Source organism: Melospiza melodia, chromosome 14, assembly GCF_035770615.1.
Source record: "Melospiza melodia melodia isolate bMelMel2 chromosome 14, bMelMel2.pri, whole genome shotgun sequence".
NCBI classification, from domain to species: domain Eukaryota; kingdom Metazoa; phylum Chordata; class Aves; order Passeriformes; family Passerellidae; genus Melospiza; species Melospiza melodia.
The window spans coordinates 18375132-18395299 of record NC_086207.1 but is presented as its reverse complement, the minus strand read 5'-3'; positions in this window follow the sequence as shown (position 1 = coordinate 18395299).

The following is a 20168-nucleotide window of genomic DNA, read 5'->3' as shown; positions in this document are numbered from 1 at the left end:
CAGGGGCTGTGTGTGCTGAGACCATCGCTGACCCGGGAGCTGCCGGGCACAAACCCCACACGCTGGGCTCGCTCCCTGCCCAGCGATGATGAGCCCATTTCATCCCAGCTCCCGACCCCCCAAAATCCCACCCTGGGCATCCCTGGAGCTCTGTCCAAGCCCTCCTGGAGCTCTGGCAGCCTCAGGCTGTGCCCATCCCTGGGGAGCCTGGGCAGTGCCAGCACCCTTGGGGGAAGAACCTTTCCCAAGGGTTCTTCTTTCCCAAAATCCAGCCTGACCCTGCCCCAGCCCTTCCCTGGGAGCTCTCAGGGGTCCCAGTGGCGGTCGCTGCTCGGGGACAGGGACAGGGGCAGAGCCGTGGCCGCGGTGCCGGATCGGAGCGGGGGAAGCAGCGCGGCCACCCCGGCAGGTGGCACCCGGTCCCCATCCCGTCCCCATCCCGATCGCTTCTCTCGCCTTCTCCCCTGGCAGGGACGAAATTAATGGATTTTAGCCTCGAAGGTAGAGGGGTGGCTCATCTCTTGGGACCCTCGCAGCAGCCAGGATAGCGACGGAGGAGTCGGATATTTATTTATTTATTTATTTATTTATTTATTTATTTATTTATTTATTTATGTGTTTGTTTGTTTATTCTGAGTGATTTTCCTGCTGCCATGGGCTGGCTCCTTCCCGCGGAAAGGCTGAGAGGCAGCGACCTCAAAAGCAAAACCCTTCAGCAGCACAGAATGCAGCCCAGGGTTTTAGCGGGGACTGCTCCGAGCAAAGATCCCCTCCCAGTTAACAAACGACTGGAACGGCCTGTCATGCAGGAGGGGAAAATCCTCAGTGCAGCCTCCGGTACCCGGGATGCTCCCGGTCCTCGGGATGCTCCGGGGTGGTGTGGAACAGCCCCAGGATGCTCCCGACTGGTCTGGAACATCCCTGGGATGCTCCTGGCCGCTATGGGACATCCCTGGGATGCTCCCGGCTGCTCTGGAGCTGCCTTGCCCCCGGTGCTGATGCTGCTGCACTGCCCCAAGCCCCTCTGCGAGGTCTGTGCCTTTTCCTGTGGGTGGATGCAGTGACCTCTCTCCCACTATGGCACAATTGACGCTCCAAGGCAGAACACAGGGGGCAAAGCAGGTAGTTATGAGATAATGAGGGTTCATGGGTTCTCTTACAAGCTGTGGTAGAAGTCAAGCAGTGTTTAATAGTTTTGAGATCTGGAGTAGGGGGGAGAGAAAAAACCAGAGTGTTTAATCTGTTTTATCTGTGTGTTTTTGCCCAGCATCACAGCACACAGTGAGAGCATTAAACTGTGGTGTCTCAGATAAAGCAGCCTGCCCCCAGGGAGCAGAGCTGTGAACCTCTCCTTGAATACATCCTGAGTACAGAATTTATGAGATCTGTGAACTCTCCCTATATCTGTGGCCTCGAGGAAAGCTCCAGGCAGTTTCCACAGCTCAGGTCAGTGGAAGACTCAGGGAGGGAGAATTTTTGCCTGTTTGCTGTTGTGTTGGAGATGCAGCTCTCATGGTAGGATAAATGCTTAGGCTGAGGGGAAGGAAACTTGGAAAGCTTAGGGAGAAAGATTATTTCAGGTGAAATAAATAGGAAAAAAATTGGTGTAGAAAGTTGCTTCAATCATGATGACAATCAATGATTTTTAATCTTATTTTCCTGTGTTACAGCCCCCTTGAACTTATTCCTGTGGCTGATCAGGGAGGTGTGGGTATTTAATTGTAATTTCAATTTGTGAAAAACCTGAATTCCAGTCACACTTTCTGTCACAGACGATCAGTGCCAGAGGCCAGTCCTTTCTTTGTCAGTGTTTGTCATCACTGCATTGCACATTTCCTCCATTCTCAGCCCCCCTTCTTCACCCTCCTCCTGTCACCACAATCACAAGAGCTGTAAAGCAGCACCTCTTTCCATGGAAATTCTGATATCACAGGGGAAAAGCCATCTCTGCTACAGCTGCCTGCAAAGAGTTCATAGTTCTTGCAACTGGCTGACAAAACCAAGTTGTTCCCAAAAAGTGCTGTGAATGAAACCTGCTTTCATGGGTGCTCATTTCTGCTCCTTAAAGCTCTCACTGAAAACTCACGTTGTGATGCTGCATGAGCCAGAAGGTCCTGGAAGGGCTGTGGAGCTGGCAGGGTGAGGATTCCCACGTGGAATACACAGCAGTGGGGTCCTGCCTGTGCTCGCTCTCATTGGAGCCCTTGTTCCCTCAGCTTCTCATTTTCATTGGGTTTGTGTAAATCAATTCCTGCTGCAGGGCGTGTTCTGTGTGAATCCTCTGTGGAGGTGGAGTTTGTTCCTTCCTCAGCAGTGGGGACCAGATTTCCCCCTCTGTGTTTGGCCTGGCACCAGGCCTGGCACGATCCTGCCCATCTCTGATGCCCAGGAGCAGGGCAGCTGCTGGAGAGGCAGGAAAAGCCAAAATTCCAGAAAATCTCATGAACCCTGCACTGTTTCTCGTTGGGATCCAGTCAAGGGTGGATTCATCATCATCATGATGAAGATTTCTTCCTGGAAAGGATGGTCAGGCATTGGCACAGGGCAGAAGCTCAGGTGGAATATTCTCAGAGAATATCCTGAGTTGGAAGGGTCCCATAGGGATGAGCCAGGGGAACTCCTGGCCCTGCACAGACACCCCAGCAATCCCACCCTGAGAGCAATAGCCAAGCTCTCCTGCAGCTCTGGCAGCCTCAGGGCTGTGCCCATCTCCTGGGGAGCCTGTTTGCAGCTGGGCTCAGCATCACAACCCTGGTCCAGTGCCCTGTGCTGGTAAGGAGAGAGCAGGAGCTGCTGAAACAGAGGAAATGTGTATTGGGTTGGTCCTTTTGGTGCCAGCAGCCCCAAGGTTGTGTTTAATCTTTGCCCCAGCCTTTGGAAGAGTTAAAGCCATGTTCCCTGGGGCTCTGCGTGCAGCAGGGTCAGCTCCAGAGTTTTGAGATCCTGGAGATTTACACAAAGAACAGCTTGGCTGTGCAGGTGGCAAATTATTGAAAGAGTTGGGAAGCTGCAGGAATGTTCCCCAGCCCATAATTCTCTCCCAAAGAATGTGCAGCACGCAGCCAGCCTGCCAACCTTTTGGAGGCTCCAGAGCCCTGGAAGAAAATGTCTATTCCCTGCATGTTTGCCATTTGTGCTGGGCAACATATTGCCCATGGAGCATATGCTGTATACACCACACGCTTTCTGAATCACTCTATTTCTGAAACACTGCACTGAAATTTATACTTTGGTTTGTTTTATATGTAAATATATATATATGTGAGTGTGTGCATGCATATGCATTATACTGGAGTGGCTGGTGTTATAGCAGAGATGTAAGTAAACAGAATTTGTGTTCAACATGCCCACCTCCACAGGATGGTGTTTTATTCTCTGTTTTTTTTTGGTGGGTTCTGTTTTGTAGCTGAAACAATTTGGAGCTCAAAGTATCTGCAAATACCAAAGGAAAATGTATTTGTAAAGCTGCTGCAGAGCCTTTCAGAGGAGATGCATGCTGTGTCCTCAAACAGAAATGTCACTTGTTCATTCTTATATCATTGTTTCCATTATTATGAAAGGCTGAAATCATGTGGTGAAAATAATATAAACATTATTGCCATATATGCAGAAGGGATAACTTTCCAAACTAGATCATCAAATGAAGCCTTGGAGTGTATCCGTGTAATATAATCCCTTGGAAGAGTTGTTGGCATTTGAAATTTTCACATGTTTTATAAATGTTTATGAGAAATGCCAGTTGAGCTGATGGAGTCAGTAACTGCCCCACTGAGCAGGGAAATACAGGCTTTTTGCTGGGGAAAAGAACAGCTTGTGATTGCTCTGGAATGCCGTGTCAGAGATGGGAGCAAACCCAAAAAAACCTGGGCTATCTGTGCAAACTGCTGGATGAAATGCTGTTTCTCCAAGGCCACTATTTACTTTTCTTGCCTGAGCCTGAGAAATTTTCCATAGCACAGATCTCACTATTGAGGGCAGCACTGCTGTACAAAGCACTGTGAGGAGCAGTGTGTGGGGCACAAAGTGCTGCTTATTCCTGCTCTTTCCACCTGAATATCCATGTCAGGATAACACCCCCTGCTCCTTAGTGGTCCTCTGCTTGTTTGCACTGCTTGTCCCTGCAGCATTCCTCCCCTGGCTGTGAATCTGTGCAGATTTGATCTTTTCTGCCTCAAACTGGGGAGAGCAGCCCCACATTTGGAGTTTGTGAGCGTGAGGACAGCGTGACGCGCTGGGAGCATTCAGGGATCTGATGGTGCCTGACAGCTGATGGGAAATGCACTGGTGTCAGGGAGGAAAGCAGCTGTTCCCTCACCTTCTGCACAGAGGCAAGGACTGCTCTGGCACATCCAGCAGCAATTACCCTGACATCAGAGGATGAAAAGATGAAAACAAGGAGGCTGGAAATTAATTTCTTTCGCCCCTCCGTTTCATGCATCCATCAGCAGCGCATCTGGGCGTCGTGGAGCTAATTTAAAAGTGTAATTTCTATCCCAAAAGATTGTACTCAGTGTGCTTCCTGCTCTCAAGTGAAGTTCAAGGGGATGCAGCATGGGGTAGAGGTTATTTCTGCTTCTGTGTGGTGGATGTGGAGCTGGGGTTTCCCTCTTTGTGCATTTGTGGATCTACATGGTGTCAACAACGTGTTTTATGCCCCACATAAGTTACTCGTCCCTTATTTACAGCTTGCACTTTTCTCCCCTTCTCTAAGGACCTGCAACTCTTGACCTTTCAGCCTGGTAAATTATTTACACGTGAAACAGTGAATCAAAATGATGGCTCTCAGGAAGATGCTGCTTATTCTCAGGGAAAAAAAAGCACATTTCTTGCAGAAATCTCCTTCCTGAGCCTTGTTAGTCCTTCCCTCCTCATCCCTTCTCACTCTGAGAAGGAGACACTCTCCTTTTTCACACAGGGAAATGTTTCTCTGCCTCTGATTTTAAAACATCCCCTTGATATTTTGGGGGTGGGGTGAGAGGACATTAGTTTGATGTCTTTTCATGGCAAACCATGCAAGAATGTGAAGGAAAGGTGTGTGAAACAGCCCAAGGTGCCGCAGAAATCCCAAACTGGGGCAGATACCAGCAGAGCTGGAAATGTTTAAGGCTCTAGAGGCATAAAAGTTATTCCACATGGAATGGTTTGGGTTGGAAGGGACCTTAAAGCTCATCCAGTGTCCCCCATGCCATGGCAGGGACACTTCCCACTGTCCCAGGGTGCTCAGAGCTCCATCCAGCCTGGCCTTGAACATCAAGGACTTCTCAAAAAGGTTATTTTTAACATGCTGTAAAGTGTATTTTTAACAGACTGTAAATCATAACACTTCTCCTTGGTAAAGCTCGTGCAGATCCTTTGCTGAGAGGTGCTGTTGTAAGTGAGACAATTGTGCACATGGGGGAATTTTAGTTTTTTCTTAGAGCTGTATTAAAATGAAATGGAGAAAATCCATGTTATTGTTCCTGGAGCAAATATCTTGTTCCTACTCACACGGTTTTATCTGCAGGACAGGGAAAACATCCACAGAGAAATGGGAAACCAAGAAACAAAGTGGATTGAAAACAAAGTTTTTTCAATACTATGATTTCTTACCAGGGATTTTTGCCCATTAAAGGATTGTGGGAAAGGAAACAATAAGACAATGTTTGAAAAGCAAAGAATTGTTTTGAAATTATCCATATCAGCTCTTGGTTTTTTGTTTTCTTTTTTTTTTTTTTTTTTTTTTTTTTTGCGGTTGTTTTTTTTAATCTATTTTTATTTTTTAACAGTTTTCCCCTTCACATGAAAAGGCTGGTTCATGACAAGCACCACCTTTTCTGAAAGCACTGTGGTTCTGAGTCAGAAAAAGGAAAAGAAAGCATTCTGACATTATAAAATGGAGAATTTTCTCAGATTAAAGTGGTTTATTTTCTCAGGAGCATAAGGAATTCTATAATTCATGCATATTTCATGAGGAAAGTGGCCAGTTTGTGGATATTTCATGAGAAATAAAATTTCCACATCATTAAATGGCCAGAGAGTAAAGTGAAAATGAACATGTGTAATTCTTATGAGAGCTTTTCAACCAGTTTGTTGTAGTTTTAGAAATTATAACATGATTTGATAATCCTGCTCTTGCTGCCACTCATGGAAAGGTGAGGTGCACCTGCCTGTAGAGACATCCAGGCCGCCAAAATTTGGATAATGGGGAAAACATCCTTGTGCAAAGGGATTTTTCCACAGTGTGGCTCTGGGAGGAATTTTAGGCTGGTAATTGTCTCTTATAAAGCTCACATTTGAGGGGAAATAACCCAAAAACTGGGCTTGACCATGAAATCTTTGGAGTGAAAAATATCTTATTTCTTCTTCCCGTGTGTGAGTGCATAAAGCTGCCTTTGCCTGAGCTTTGTGCTGTGCTCAGTGCTCATCATTTGCCTAATGCAAAGTAGCCAAACACTGCAGCTGCTATTTGAGCTCCTTTTATCCATCTTTCCTCTCTCACACACATCCCCACACCCAGACAAAAGTTGGTTTCCTTTAGGCAATCGGGAGCCCTGGGAGAGTGGCAATTTCTTTGATTGCTTATTGTAGCTGCAGCACTGGAGATAAAAGTTTAATGCATCCTTATTGTCCGGGTGCTTTTCAGGGCTCAGCTGCAGGAGCAGTGCAGCCCCCGAGCGTGGGCACGGCAGATTGGGTGTCACTGCTGCTCACGGGCTCTGCTGGTGCCCACGCTGGCACCGGGGGCTGGGACAGCCGCTGCCAGATGGGGAGCAGCCAGCTCAGGGCCAGGGCAGTGCCAGGTGAAGCAGGAGGGTCTCGGGTTTCTGTGGTTGAGATGACCCCTGGGGTGGTAGAAAGTCTCTTTTTCCGTGATTGAAGAAGAAGTTGAGATTCATTGGTTCTGCTTTTCAAGGTTGTTTATTTTCTCTTATCTGTTCCATTCTTTCTCTGACCTGCTGAGATCTGTCCAGCAGGTTGGTTTGAGGCACACTGACCACCCTTAGGGTGGTGTTAGCTTTTTATACTAAAAACTTTGTGTGCTTTATTTACAATAATTTTCCAATACCCATCACCTATGTTAGACACTCTGTCTCTACTCTAAGCCAATCCAAAAGTGCCACCATCACAGCAGAAGATGGAGGACAAGAAGGACAGGACACACCCAGATTCCTCCATATTGCCTCTTGAACCCCCATTATAAAACCCCAAAATTCTACTTTTTCACCCTGTGACAAATTAATGATCATTTTACTCAACTCTTGTGCCTTGTGACCCTCCACACAAAGTTGGGAATTGTTTCCATGGGATAAATTGAAGGCACAGGTGGTTTTGACTCCATGCCAAGGTCTCTGAGCCCCCTGCCAGGGTCTCAAATCACCCAGGGCAGCCAGAGCAATGTGCTGGGTTCCGACAGGAGGGCAGCAATGAGATGTTGCTGTGACAGAGTGGTTTGGGAAAACAGACGGATCTGGAATTTTCCTAGGGAAACCTGCTGTGCTGAGCTGCTTGGATAAACATGTCTGGTGTGGGTGAGAGCTGCTGAGAGCAGGGCACAGCCTTCTCTTCACCATTTTCCTACAGGGGAGAGGTGGAGTTGTTCCAACCAAGACACAAATTGCACAGCCACTCCCATCAGATAGAAACAAAAGAAGACAGAGGCCAAGTTTTGGTCTGTCCTAATTTTAGACCAACACTTGGACATTTCTGTGGCCTTTTGTCCCAGCTCTGGTTTCCCCTTGCAGCTCCTTGGGAGATGCTCATTGTGCTGTTTTGCTGGCATTTCCTCTGCCCTCTCCAGGCCACCATTCAGCTCCTGTTGCAAGAGGGAGGTCAGGAGAATAATGCCCTTTTGCTGACACATGGGTAACCCAACCCTGCACCCTGTGGGTCTGCTCTGCTGAATTCCAGCTCATCTGATTGCACTGGGGGCTATTGAAGCATCCCTGCCATCAGAGCTGGGTAATTGATATGCTTGAAGGGACTTTAATGAGGAAGAAAGCTAATTAGTTAATGTAAGGAGTGAAAAATAAGTCCGACAACCTTGTAGTCCATTGTGTTCCATTGCAGGTTCCCCCAGTGCTCAGCACAGTTTCAAGCTGGGCATGGCTGAACGGAAGCTTGGCAGATCCAGCAGAACTGGGTTTAAGTTCAGGGTTTGGGTCTGGATGGGGTGTGGAGGGACCTCTGCTGCATCATTGCTAAAACCCTTTCATTTCAAACATACATTGTGTGGCTGTCTACAATTAAGGAAATTTTTTTCTCCGGGTTAGACACCTGAAATGTTAGAAAAATGGTTCCTTCTCTCTTGGCATCTGGTCCCTTCTCTCTTGGTCCCTTCTTCTCTGAGGTCTGCCACAGCTGGAGCCTTGACAGGAGCGATTCACAAACTGTGAGTGTCTGTGAAAGGGGAACTTCAACCACTGAAATCAGGAATGAACTCTGAACGAGGAGCCAGGGCTGTGAGGAGCAGCTGAGGGAGCTGGGAAAAGGGCTCAGGGGGGAACTTCTCACTCTCCACAACTCCCTGAATCCATCCTGGCATAACACAATCCTCACCTTTTTAGCCTTGGGAAAAAAAGTCCGAACTTGATCAGGGAGATGGGCCCAGAACCTCTCATGGCCTTTATTTTGTTCTCTGGTTTAATGATCTCCCCATACTTAGACACTCACTGAGGTGATTTTTCTGCCCAGGGAGAAGAGGGCAGAAGGCTTGAAAGGTTCCAAAGCTGTGGAAGTTTCCTCCCTGATTTCAATGCATGCTGACCCCATCCTTGAGAGGGGAAAAGACAACAAGAAAGGGAAAGCAGAAGGAAAAATAAATGGGATAGGAATACAGCAAAGGGATGTATAAAGAAATCCAGCTGTGTTTGTTCTGAATGAGTTTTGTTTCCCAGTGTGGCCTCTAGATTTGTGTTCTTTGTGCACAAATCCAAGTCCTGTAAACACCACCTGCTCCTGGTGCTTGAGATAATGAGATGGGCTGGAACCAGACCAGACCTTGGGCACAACTGGGGTAGAGGCTGATCAAAGTGGGGCAGCAGGAGGAGCTTATCAATTATTTGGGAGAAAAGAGTCAATAAAAATCTTCCTCAGTATAAACAGAGCCCTGCTGGATGTGGTGGGACTCTGGGGAGTGAGCTGTTCACACGAGATGAAACTCTTCTCCGTGTCGATGAGCAGCAATGTTTGGAGACCTCTTTGAGATTCTGATCTGGGAGCTGCTGCTGTGTCCTTGCCTGCCTGGAGAGCCTGGGATGGTGCACAGCCCTGCTCTGTAGGGTCAGGGCATTTCCAGGGCCTGGTTCCTTTTCCTTGTCACCAGTCTCCTGCTCACCTGAGGCTGTCCATCCCAGAGCAGGAAGGCAAGGAAAAGGGAGTCTCCAGATTTAGGAAAAATGTATTCACAAAACCCAACTCCTATCTCTGCTGGTGGTGTTGTCCCCCTTGACAGTTGTTAGGAGCTCTGAATTGTGCTCCTAAGCATGTCTGGGGTGTTGTGGTCAGTCCTGGGCTCCCCAGGGAGATGTGGAGCTGCTGGAGGGAGTGCAGTGAGGGGCCACCAAGATGGACTGGAGCACAGGTGCCTCACACCTACGCTCTCCCTGTGTTGCTAAGGCTGGTGCAGCTCCATGTTTGTTAGCAACCATCAGAAATTTTCCCAAAAAAGGTCCTTTAACAGAAGAACTCTGAAAGTGAAGGCTACTTATCTCTGCTGTCTGGTAGAAAAGGTGCAAAGCTGCCATTAGCAAGTGGCCAGCTCCAAGGCTTGGGTTTCTCAGACCTTTCCCATTTGCTTTTGCACTCTGGACCTTGGTATTTTAATGGTATCTATGTCATGAAAATTGCACCATCCTGCTGTGTGAATATTCATCACATCAGTGTTCTGCCAGCCACACTTGCCAGAGCCAAGGTGAGTTCAGTAAATAGTCTGTGTCAGAAGAACCACTATCAGAGGCAGTACAAATGTGATACTGAGTGTCTGGGACTTAATGAGGTGCTCTGGGTTTTTCCCTCTGTATTTTGTTGCAAAATTGAGGCAGTTCCTTACTGTCTGTGCTTCCAGCCTGATTTCCACGCTGTGCAGCCTGACCCCCTGCCCATCCACTGCCTCCTTTTCCTCCCAGAAAAAGCTTTTGGCCAATTTTCAGCTAAATTCATCAAATCGCAGAGAGAACAAATTCTTACAGCTTTTATGCAAACTGGTGACTGGATAGCAGAGCAAACCCAGCATTAATCCCCCAGTGAGAGTGAAATAGGCCAAATTTAGAAATCAGCCACTGTTTGTAGCTCCCAGCCAGCCAATAAACAAGTTTGGAGTGGTGACCCAGCTCTTGCTTCTGCTGCCTCTTGCTCTGCCAAGCACGAGGGAGATGCGGGAGGGAGGGAGATGCTGGCTCTGGGACAGGGAGAGGACATTGCTCTGGGAATTAAAGTTCAGGGCTGGAGGGCACAGAGCTGCAGGGAACCAGGCCTCATTCCTTGTGGTGCGTGTGGAATAACTTGTTTTGATAAGTGGTTCAGAGGCCTTAGAAAAATCAATAATAGTAACAGTGCTCCTTAGCAACCCTGCAAAAACAAAGCAGTGTGTGCAGCCTGTTTTCATCAGCAACAGGATCTGCTGCAGTGCAGCTCCAGGTTCCAGGCTGAGCCTTTCCTGGGTCCCCAGCAGGCAGAGAGCAGGGGAAGGACACTGGCCCTGAGTGGTGGAGCCCAATCCTGCATTCCTTGCACTGAGGAGCTCATGGAAGAATTGGGTGTGTGGAGAATTCTGCCTTCAGGTTTTGTGCGAGTTGAGAGCTGAGCAGCAGTGGCAGTCATGTGTGTGAACATGAGACAGTTCTAAAGCTCCTCTGTTTCCCTGCCTGCCTTGTACTTTGTCTGTGGAGTACAAAGGATGCAGGAACTTAATCCCACATGAAAGTGTTTCTTATATAATAATTACTGTGAGGGTGCCCAGGAAATGCTCTAGTTAGAATCCAGCACAGGTTGCTTCTCTGAGCACAGGGCTCTCAAAATCCTTCCCCCTCAGCCTAAAACCTTCTCAGTGGCCTTTGCTAAGAGGCAAATTTATCAATTTAGGAGAGTTTAGAGAGGCTGAGGAGCAGGGTTTGCTGATGGACCATGCATGGTGCAGGGGGAGAAGGGTCAGAACCCCTGTGCAGGGTTGGGTTTGTGCTGGGGTGGGAGCAGCAGCCCTTTGTGCATCCAGCAGGGCTGAGATGCTCTGACATCTCCACTGTAAACAGCCCTCACCATTTCTGTGTCCTGGCATTTGTGTCTGTCCCACGTAGGGGTGAGGTTAATGCCAGTTTGTGTCTGCTCAGGTGACAAGCAGCACAGAAGTGTCATTGTCCTCCTTTCCATCCTCCTGAGCTCAGGTCACTGCTGGCTGACTGCAGAGACACCCCCTGCCCTTCCCCAGGGAACAGGCTGATTGCTTTTAGCTCCTCTCTGGAAAATGAGCACAGCAAAAGCCCCTCCTGCATGGAGGACAGGCCCCAGCACACAGAGAGAGCTGCAGGAGGTGCTGGGCTCGATCCATCCCTCAGAGGTTCCCATGGAATTTGGGAGCATGAGGAGAAAGGCAGAGCTCCAGGATGGGAGCACTGAGGCTGCAAACCAGGAGCTCTCCCTGTGCTGCCATGGCAAAGGTGACAAACACGTGTGGGTGATGACTTGGTGTTAGGGACTGTCATGGTTAAAATGTTGTAAATCTGATTAACTGGGTTTGATGGGAGGCAAACCATTTATATTTCTATTACTCACCCGTGGCTGGGCCTTGTGGACCCTCAGTGCACATTTCTAAGTCTGTCCCAGCCCTGGTTCAGTGCCTGGGGAACTCTGCAGCACCACAGGGTCACCCAAACCTGTGCTTCCACCTCCCCTCTGCTCCAGCCTGGCCACACCACCTTAATGCTGGAGCAGGGGAAGTTTCCCAGGTCTGACACTGACTGCACATGCTGCCTTCAGAGGGAGGGTGTTCATATTTACTATTTACTCACTTTTGTAAAGACCTCTGGGATCCCTGAACAGATTTGGGTGAAGCACATGAGGCTTCTTTTTTGGCTGGGCTTTATCCAGATCCAAAGGCTGTTAGCTGAGTGGAACAGAATTGAACAACACACAGAACAGACCTAGAAATAGAGTTCAAATGTGCTGAGTGGGTTCCCCAGTGGGTCACTGAGGGTCCCTGGAGCTGTAAACCCTGCAAACCCCAGCAGGACCTGGCAGTCCATATAAAGCTGTGGTGTCACAGCATGCCTATGTGCCACTGTCACCCTGCAGTGGGCAGCTCTGGAAGCTCCTCCAGCAGGCAGATTCCCAAGGGGAGGCATCCCCAGGACTCTCTCCAAAACAGGCAGCGGGAACAGAAAGTTCAGCGCCAGCTCTGCAGTGTCCTTGAGTGCCCTCCCTCTGGCCCAGCCTGAGCTCCTGCAGTTAACCCATCCCAGCAAACATTCCCTTCTCCATCCCCACCTCCTCAGGCTCTGCTCCAGCCCCATTTCCTCGGTGCCTTTTGAGATCCCCCTTTCCTGAGAGGGCTCTGGATCCGAGGCACGAACCGCGGCTCTCTCTCATTTCGCTCCCTCGGTTGCTTTGTCATGCAAAGCATTTGGGACAGTGTGCTTGTAAGATGTGATTAAAAATAGTGTTTGAACTCTCTTGGCATACAGGACTATTAATCCCTGCTGAAGCTCGGGGAGGAGGGAGGGAGGGTGGATTTGAAGGTGAGGATATATTCCAGTTCAAAAGTACATAAAGATAATTTGCATTTTAAAGTATTTTTTGCCTTTCTGGAGTAACAAGGTGCTGTTTTTTCCATTACTTCCTGCAGTATTTATATTTGCCATTGTTAAAATGAAGAGAATTTGGCTCTTGGGGTGAAGATTTCTAGGTCTGTCTCCTTAGTGATCCCTGCATCAGGCTGAGACAGAAACTTGGGAGTCTGAGAGCTGATTGTATCAATAGTTAGTGCCGTTGCAGATATTGGGGAATGCTGCTTAATGCAGAGTTTCAAATGAGCAAACAGGAACCTCTGTATTCATTCAGGAGCTCCGTGTGTCTGCTTTGGGAATGCTAAGTGTGTGTAAAAGTGGAAAGCTGCCACTTGAAGCAATATCTGGCTGCACATCCCCACACAGCCCCCGGCACACCTACTGCAACCCTAAACTGCAGGCACCAATCTTGCTGGAATTAGGCTGGTTCCTGCTCTCTGCTGCTGACAGCAATAAGGGATGGAGCAGAGGGCAGCCTACAGTTGGATTTTTATTTTTTCTTCCCCAGGGAATCGGGTTCTTAGGGCTGGCAAGCTGCACACAAAGTCCTTCTGTGCCAGGGTGTGATGGGCCAGGCAGGCAGGCAGAGCTCTTTGCTGCCATGCTGCGCCCAGGGTACAAAGGAAAAGATGTGAGGGGAACTTTTTAAAAGGGGTTATCCCAGAGATGCATTTGGCCCAGTGCTGGAATCCAAAATACAGGGAATTCTCAGAACTTTGAGCCTGTAAGCCAAAGCTTGGAGTTAAACACAAGATTTGATCTGAAACCTTGGAAAAAGCTTCCAAACTGAGGTGCTAGAAGCAAGAATGTAGATTTATAGTTTAAAGCAGTTAAATTAAGAAGAAGAAAGTTTAAAGTTTTAGAGTTTAAGATATAGAAAAACTAAAAGTAGTTACCAAGGTAAACAAGGAGTTTAGAACACAGTGCTGTAGGTTTGTGTGTCACAACATAATTAACTAAGAAAGCTTACCCTGTAACATGAATCCATAAGATGAAATATTTAAAGATTAGATCAAAAACATAAATATCCTTGTTGGCAGTGTTTTATTAGTCAATAAATCCTTAAAAGGTCTTGTAACTAGGGGTCCTGTGACCTTCTGAGCTATGCAGCAAAGATGTGAGCCCAGCTCACCCTTCCTGCCTATGTAGAAGATAAGAAAAATAATCTAAAAACTCAGAAGTCCCATCTCTAACTCATTCAAAATTCCTTCAGAAATCCCCATAGCCCAGGGAGGAGCCTCTAAAGCGACAAGAAACAACACAGAGGGGGGAAATGAGAACAATTAAAAAGATGAACCTGCTTGACCCTAATTTTGCAAATCTCTAGCTGTCAAAGAACGTACCTCGACTAATTATGTTTGGATGTGAAATTATAGAATCATTATAGCTGTGATTACACAGGTCCCCCAGCTCTTGCCTGCCCTGGTGTCTGGGTGTGTGTGCTTTCTAGTGTGATTTTTCATTTTAGATTTGCTTTCTTGTTTTAGCTGTCCAGTTTTCCAGAAATAGGCCCCCAAAAAAGAAATAGCTGCATCCCACGTCTGAAATGTGCAATTCTCAGCTCTCCTCCCTCCTCCCTCCTTTCTCCCTGTCTCCTTTTGGCCTTTGGAGACCAGAGTCACTGCTGTAGTTGGGCAATTATGCTCAAAGCTGAGGACTGCACTGAACTTGGCCAAAAGCTGCTGAAGCAAGGGCAGCACTTTGGCTGTGAACCTGAGGTGTGGAAGTGCAGTCACTGCAGTCAGGTGCTCTCAGGGTAAGAGCAGGGCAGCTGAATTGCAAATATTAATCTAATATGAATGTTGGGGGGCTGAGAAACCGAGCTGAGGGAGCAAATTAAGTGTAGCCTCTCTGATGCAAAATGTGTCTTTGGTTCCAGGATAAGGTCTGAGGTATTTTTCAAGATTTCTGGTTGTTTCTGAAAAAAAGTTTCCAGTTTTTCCAGTTTGTCCAGCTCAAGATATACCCCCTCTTGTGTTATTTTTGTTCTGTAACCCAGCTCCTGGCAATGTCCACCCTCCTCTTCACCAGGTTGCTGAGATGCCCTGCACAATACCAGAATAATTCAGGAATCCAAACCTTTATCGGGGACCTTGCTCTGAGAAATCAATATGAGCTGCCATCCTCACAGAGCTCTGCAAAAAGCCCTTGCCTGCAGCTCTGATCACCAGGAACAGCTCTGCAGGAGCAAATTAATGGGCACAGCCTTGCTCTTGTCATTCTGAGCCTCCTCATCCCCACCCAGAGAGGACAGTGGAGCGAGGCAAAGCCTCAGGACACGGGATCTGCAAGCCCTGTCCTTGCAGCTCCCCAGTAACAAACCAACTTTCTGCATCTGCAACAGAACAGTTGGGGGGAAAAAAAAAGCAAACAAAACAAGGCTCTGCTGCAAAATGCCACTCCCAAAATAGATTTGGGAGAGATTATTACATGAAGCAGCGAAGGGAGGGAAGGATGATTCAGAAAATAGCTTGAAACAGTCTTTTAAGCAGCTTGGGATTGTGTGGTAAATAATGCAGGAAGGAAGGGAAACTGCAGACTCTAAATGGATGCGCTGTAAGGTCTCATCAGCACCTGAAATGCCTTTGGAAACCTTCCAGCAGCAAGGAAACACATCACAGGCATAACCAGGTATTCTACAGCCCCCTTGGCCTCCCTGAATCCCCAGAGAAATGGGAATTTCCGAGGATTTAGGGGCAGTGGGGCTGAGCTTGGGCTTGAGGGACACCCTGAGCTCCAGCGCTCAGCAAGTGCCAGGGCTCTGTGTGCAGTTCCTGCTGCAGGGAGCACCGAGGGGACAGGGCAGGCTTTGGGAGGAGCTCAGTCCCACGACAGAGCAGGAGCCTCCACAGCTCCCCTGCCCTCCCTGGCATTCCCAGAAATTCCCTTTGTGGGTTGGCTGCTGCTCTCACCCTGCTCCACGACAGCAACTGGTGCCCAAAATTTCTCCTCTGCCACCAGGAATTGCCAGGAGCTTTCCAGAATTTTGCCTTCCTGGCCTCCCAGCTCATATCCGTGCCCCAGAATGATGTGATCTGGCAGCACTAAATGAGTTATGTGAGCTGATGGAGAGCAGGTATCCTGTACTGTAACCCCCTCCTGCAAATTGCTGCTTCTGCCTCCTCTGTTAGATGTTTTAGACTGTTTTTCTCTTAAAAAATAATAATTATGGTGATTAATTAAAAAAAAAACGAGCCACAAACAAACCCTGATCTTTAATCAGGGAGGAGATGAGGACCTAGAGGGTGTTGTGTGATAAGGACACAGCAGGGCTGTGTGCCCCTGACCCCTTATCACCCAGCGCAGCCACTGTAACACAAAATCACCCTTCACTTGCATGACAAAACTGCTAAAACGCAGCTCAAACTTTCCTCCCAAGGCCACTTTGTCCTTGGTTTGCCCCCTTCTAGAACGTGGCTTGTAGGCAGTGCCTGCCTGGGCCTGGGGACCTGCTGTGCTGCTTCCCAGAAGGAATTTGTGCTCGTTACAGAAAATGGGCAGCAGATTATTGCATGGATGTATATCCTGCATCCTGACAAGTGTTTATGGAAGCAGGCTGCGTGCTCCATCATCGTGCCAAGCACACACTTGCAAATGTATCCTCACTGAGACGTTAATGTGTGTCAGTGCGTGTGCAGCAGCAGCAGCGTTCGCATGCTTAATCGGGCACGTGGCCTTTGTTAATTAGACAGTCAGTTAATGCTTTATGTCTGTGGGGCTGCATGGGCAATCATTTGCCCAGAACCTCATTAATTTTACTGGCTGCCCCTCCTGTTGGAGTTCACAAATCAAGCTGAGCATGCACACAAATCCCTTTGAGTAGGTTTCTCTAATAAAGCAAATCAGAGGGAACTCTCAAAGAATACTGAAAACAGCAGAGCTGCAAGGGCCAACCCGGTGATTTTGCAAGTGGCTTTGTGCTCTCCAATGGGAGCTGCAAAGATCAGCTGAGAATTCCCCTTTGCAGCCAGGGGCAAGCAGGACTCTCCTGACTTTTAGTTATTTGCTGTGTATACCCACCAAATACACCCAAATACAAATGTGTGGTTGTTGTCCCTGTGAATTTTGGTATGTTCTTGGTGTAGATGTCTCCCCTAAGGTCTCTGCCTGCAGGATGCAGCATCTGCCAATTGCCAACTGAAGGAACAGCCCGAGTTCACAGATTTACCCTGTACAAGGGCAGGTTGCTTCCACAGGCTCATTCCCAGCCCAGGAGAAAGGAAAGCAGCCAAGGGCCTCAGTTGAGAGTGAAATTAGAGAAATAACATTATCACTCAGTGTCCTAGACTGAGGTCAAGGGCAGCAATGAGGCCCCTGGGACTGGTGGTGACTGAGGACATTTACAAGGATCTATTTTCCTTCTTAGTGATCTGTGCAGCAGAGGGCTGAGAGATTCTTGTGTTCTCCCAGCTCCAAGGCAATGAGCATCACTGAAACGCAGCCTAGCACTGACCCCAGGGTGGGATCCTCAGTTCCACAGGGTGGGATCCTCAGCCCCACAGCCTGCAGTGCAGAGGATTTCACTCAGGATCTTCTGGCCATCGTTCTGTGTTATTGCTACACCAAAGAGCCTCTTGTATGGACAGGAAGGTGACGATGCCTCAGGAGGAGCAGCCTCTCTTGCCCTCCTCACTTCTCTGAGCTGCTCTGCTGCATCACCCAGGGCTCTTGGCAGAGGCACAGCAGAGTTGTGACTGTGCTTTTGCCATCTGCACTGCAGTGCCCATTATGGATGCAGTGCTGAGCAGCTCATTTCACAACTGACTGGAGACAAGGGGAGCAGCCTGGCTGTGAGGCTGAGGTTCTTCCTCTCAGCACTCAGACCTGGCTTTGGGGGCTTGGCAAGGGACAAGCTCCACAAGGGCAAAAGCAATGCTCACCTAAATGTGCTCTGGGGCTTTTGTTCTGTAAAGGGCTGACCTGCAGCACAGATAGAAACAATTAGAAATGGGTTTGAGCCGCAGCATGTGGAAGCGTTGGTGCATGTTTCAGCCACATTCCTAAACTGAAATGTTTTTCTGGACTAACCCTCTGCTAGAGGAGTTTTATTTCAGTACTGCAAATACTCAAGAATATATGTGGAAATGTGGTAATGACATGGCTCTGTTCCACCTGTATCTCCAAACTGGACCATGTTATTACTGTGCTAAGGGATAACTGATGGAGCAAGGGAGAAGTGCAATTCAGGTCTTAAAACAGAGAGAGGCTATTTTGCTTTTTTTTTTTTATTTTCCCAGCTCTGCTTGCATAAATCTAGACTTAGTTCAGATGTTACAGGAGCTCCAATTGCTTTGGAAAAAAAAATCAGTTGTAGTTGTTGTGAAATAAATGTCTCTCTGGCCTGGCTGGGAGGGCTGGGGTGAGACAGACAGGCTGATGTGCCTTTAGCTGCCCTGAAACAGCTCCACAAGTAATGTTTAATCAAAGCAAGCTGACATTTGTCTATTGAATTGTTATCAGAATTGCTTAGTCATTCATGTGCCATTGTGTTTCAGGAAGGAGAGCAGGGGATTTATTCAGCTTGACATGAGCTGCTCCCAGCCATTAGCATTTCCCCCAGCAGCCAGCCCAGATCTTCATTTCCACGAGTCACCTTGGGGCCAGGGGACTGCTGACCCCTCTGCACATGGCTCCTGATTCCAGCCTTTCTGGGAGAGGTTTTCTTATTTATTCCCCCTCAGCAGGCCAGGCCTCCATTTCTGGGAGCAGCTCAGGGGTCTGCCTGCTCTTGGTTCTGTGCCTTCATAAGGAATCTGAGAGATCTCCTGTAAATATGTCCAGGTCCAGCTTTGCTGTAAGTGAGGCTGGAGGATCAGGAGATTGCTGTGGGATTGCTGGCATTGGGGGCAGTTTGGATCAGAACCTTTGCCCCCTCTTCTGCTGGGTCCCAAGACACAGCCACACTGAATTTTCAGCTGTGTGTGGGAGGAAGAGCAGAGGTGTTGTTTGGAGTGAGGAGAGAAGGGATGTTTGGTTTGTGTGTGCGAGGGAGAGACAGACAGACAGACAGGGTGAACGTGTTGCTGAAAGCAGCAGTGAAATCCAGGCAAGGTGTAGCCATAGAAACACCCTGTGCTTGGTAGTAATGGCTCACAGCAGCACAGCCCATTCCTTCAGCCTGTGGGAACCAGAATATTTTGGCAATTTTTAGCTCTGTCCTTGCGTGCATCTGCCCAGGGCGTGCACAAGCACCATTTACACATGACTGTGGCAAACACACAGGTGGCCATGGGCACAGAAATCCCTGCCTAGTGGTGCCACGGGCACAGAAATCCCTGCCTAGTGGTGCCATGGGCACAGAAATCCCTGCCAGTGGCATGGTGCTGCTGGAAGAAAGACACCTTGGAAGGCTGGAGTGGAGCCCTGGGCTTTTTCTGAAAGGCAGCAGAGCAATGGCCAAGGGATGTGCAGGTGGAGCAGGTAGGGAGGGGAGGTCACAGCTCAGCATTAGCCAAAAGCGCCTTTTCCCCTCTGGAAGCTGAACAGGAGCATGGAAAGAGCCTCCTGAGCAGGCAGAGGATCCTTGCCTGGGTGGGCACAGGGTGGGCCATGGGTGCTCTCTGTGGCTGTGGGTTTAGGCTCGGTTTCAGCTGATCTCAGTCCCTGCTGTTGGGTCATGTGTTCCCTCCGGTGCCAAAATCAGCTCTCGAGCGATCTGCCAGATTAGGAATCTGATCCTTCTGAAAACTAACCCAGCAGAAAGGGAAAAGACAAGCAGACAGTTTCCAGCTGGATCAGTTCCCTGCCTTGGCTGATGCTCATGCCAACAGAAGGACAAAAGGTAGGGACAGGAGCAGGGAGAAAGTGAAAATACCCATTTCCTTGGCAGTTTGAGCTAAAATCAGCTTGCTTACAAAACCACTGCTCCCTGAATCTCTCCTGTCTGCGCCAAAAAAAGCCAGGAGCTGGGGTGAGGAGCACAGGGAGCTGGTGAAACACTGCTGTTCTTGCTGGGTGCTCAGGGAATATTGGGAGGGAATGCTGGGCAGTAATACTGCAATCCCTCAACTCCAATTTTAGGCACAGATTGCACGAAGCTTATTAGTTAAGAGGTCAATGTCCATGAATCTCCACAGCCCAGCATTCCCAGCAGGTCTGGAAAGGAGTCAGGGAACTGGAGAATGTCTGTAAATGGGGCTGAAACAATGTTTGGCTGAATCTGGACAAGAGGGAAAGAGAAATTAAAGCACCTCTCAGCCAGCACACCACATGCTTTGGGTTGCATCTTCTGTATTGAAATGGAAAGCTGAAAATCTGGGGTCTTCCTGAGCATATCTTTGTGGGCAAAAATTTCTACTGGAGTTTGATCTTTTTAATTCAGTTCCTGTTTAGACATTGCCATGTCTGCTCTGCTGTGTAGTGAACGTGCCAAATTGATGGGTGTCAGTGCAAATGAAACTGATGTCACATGTG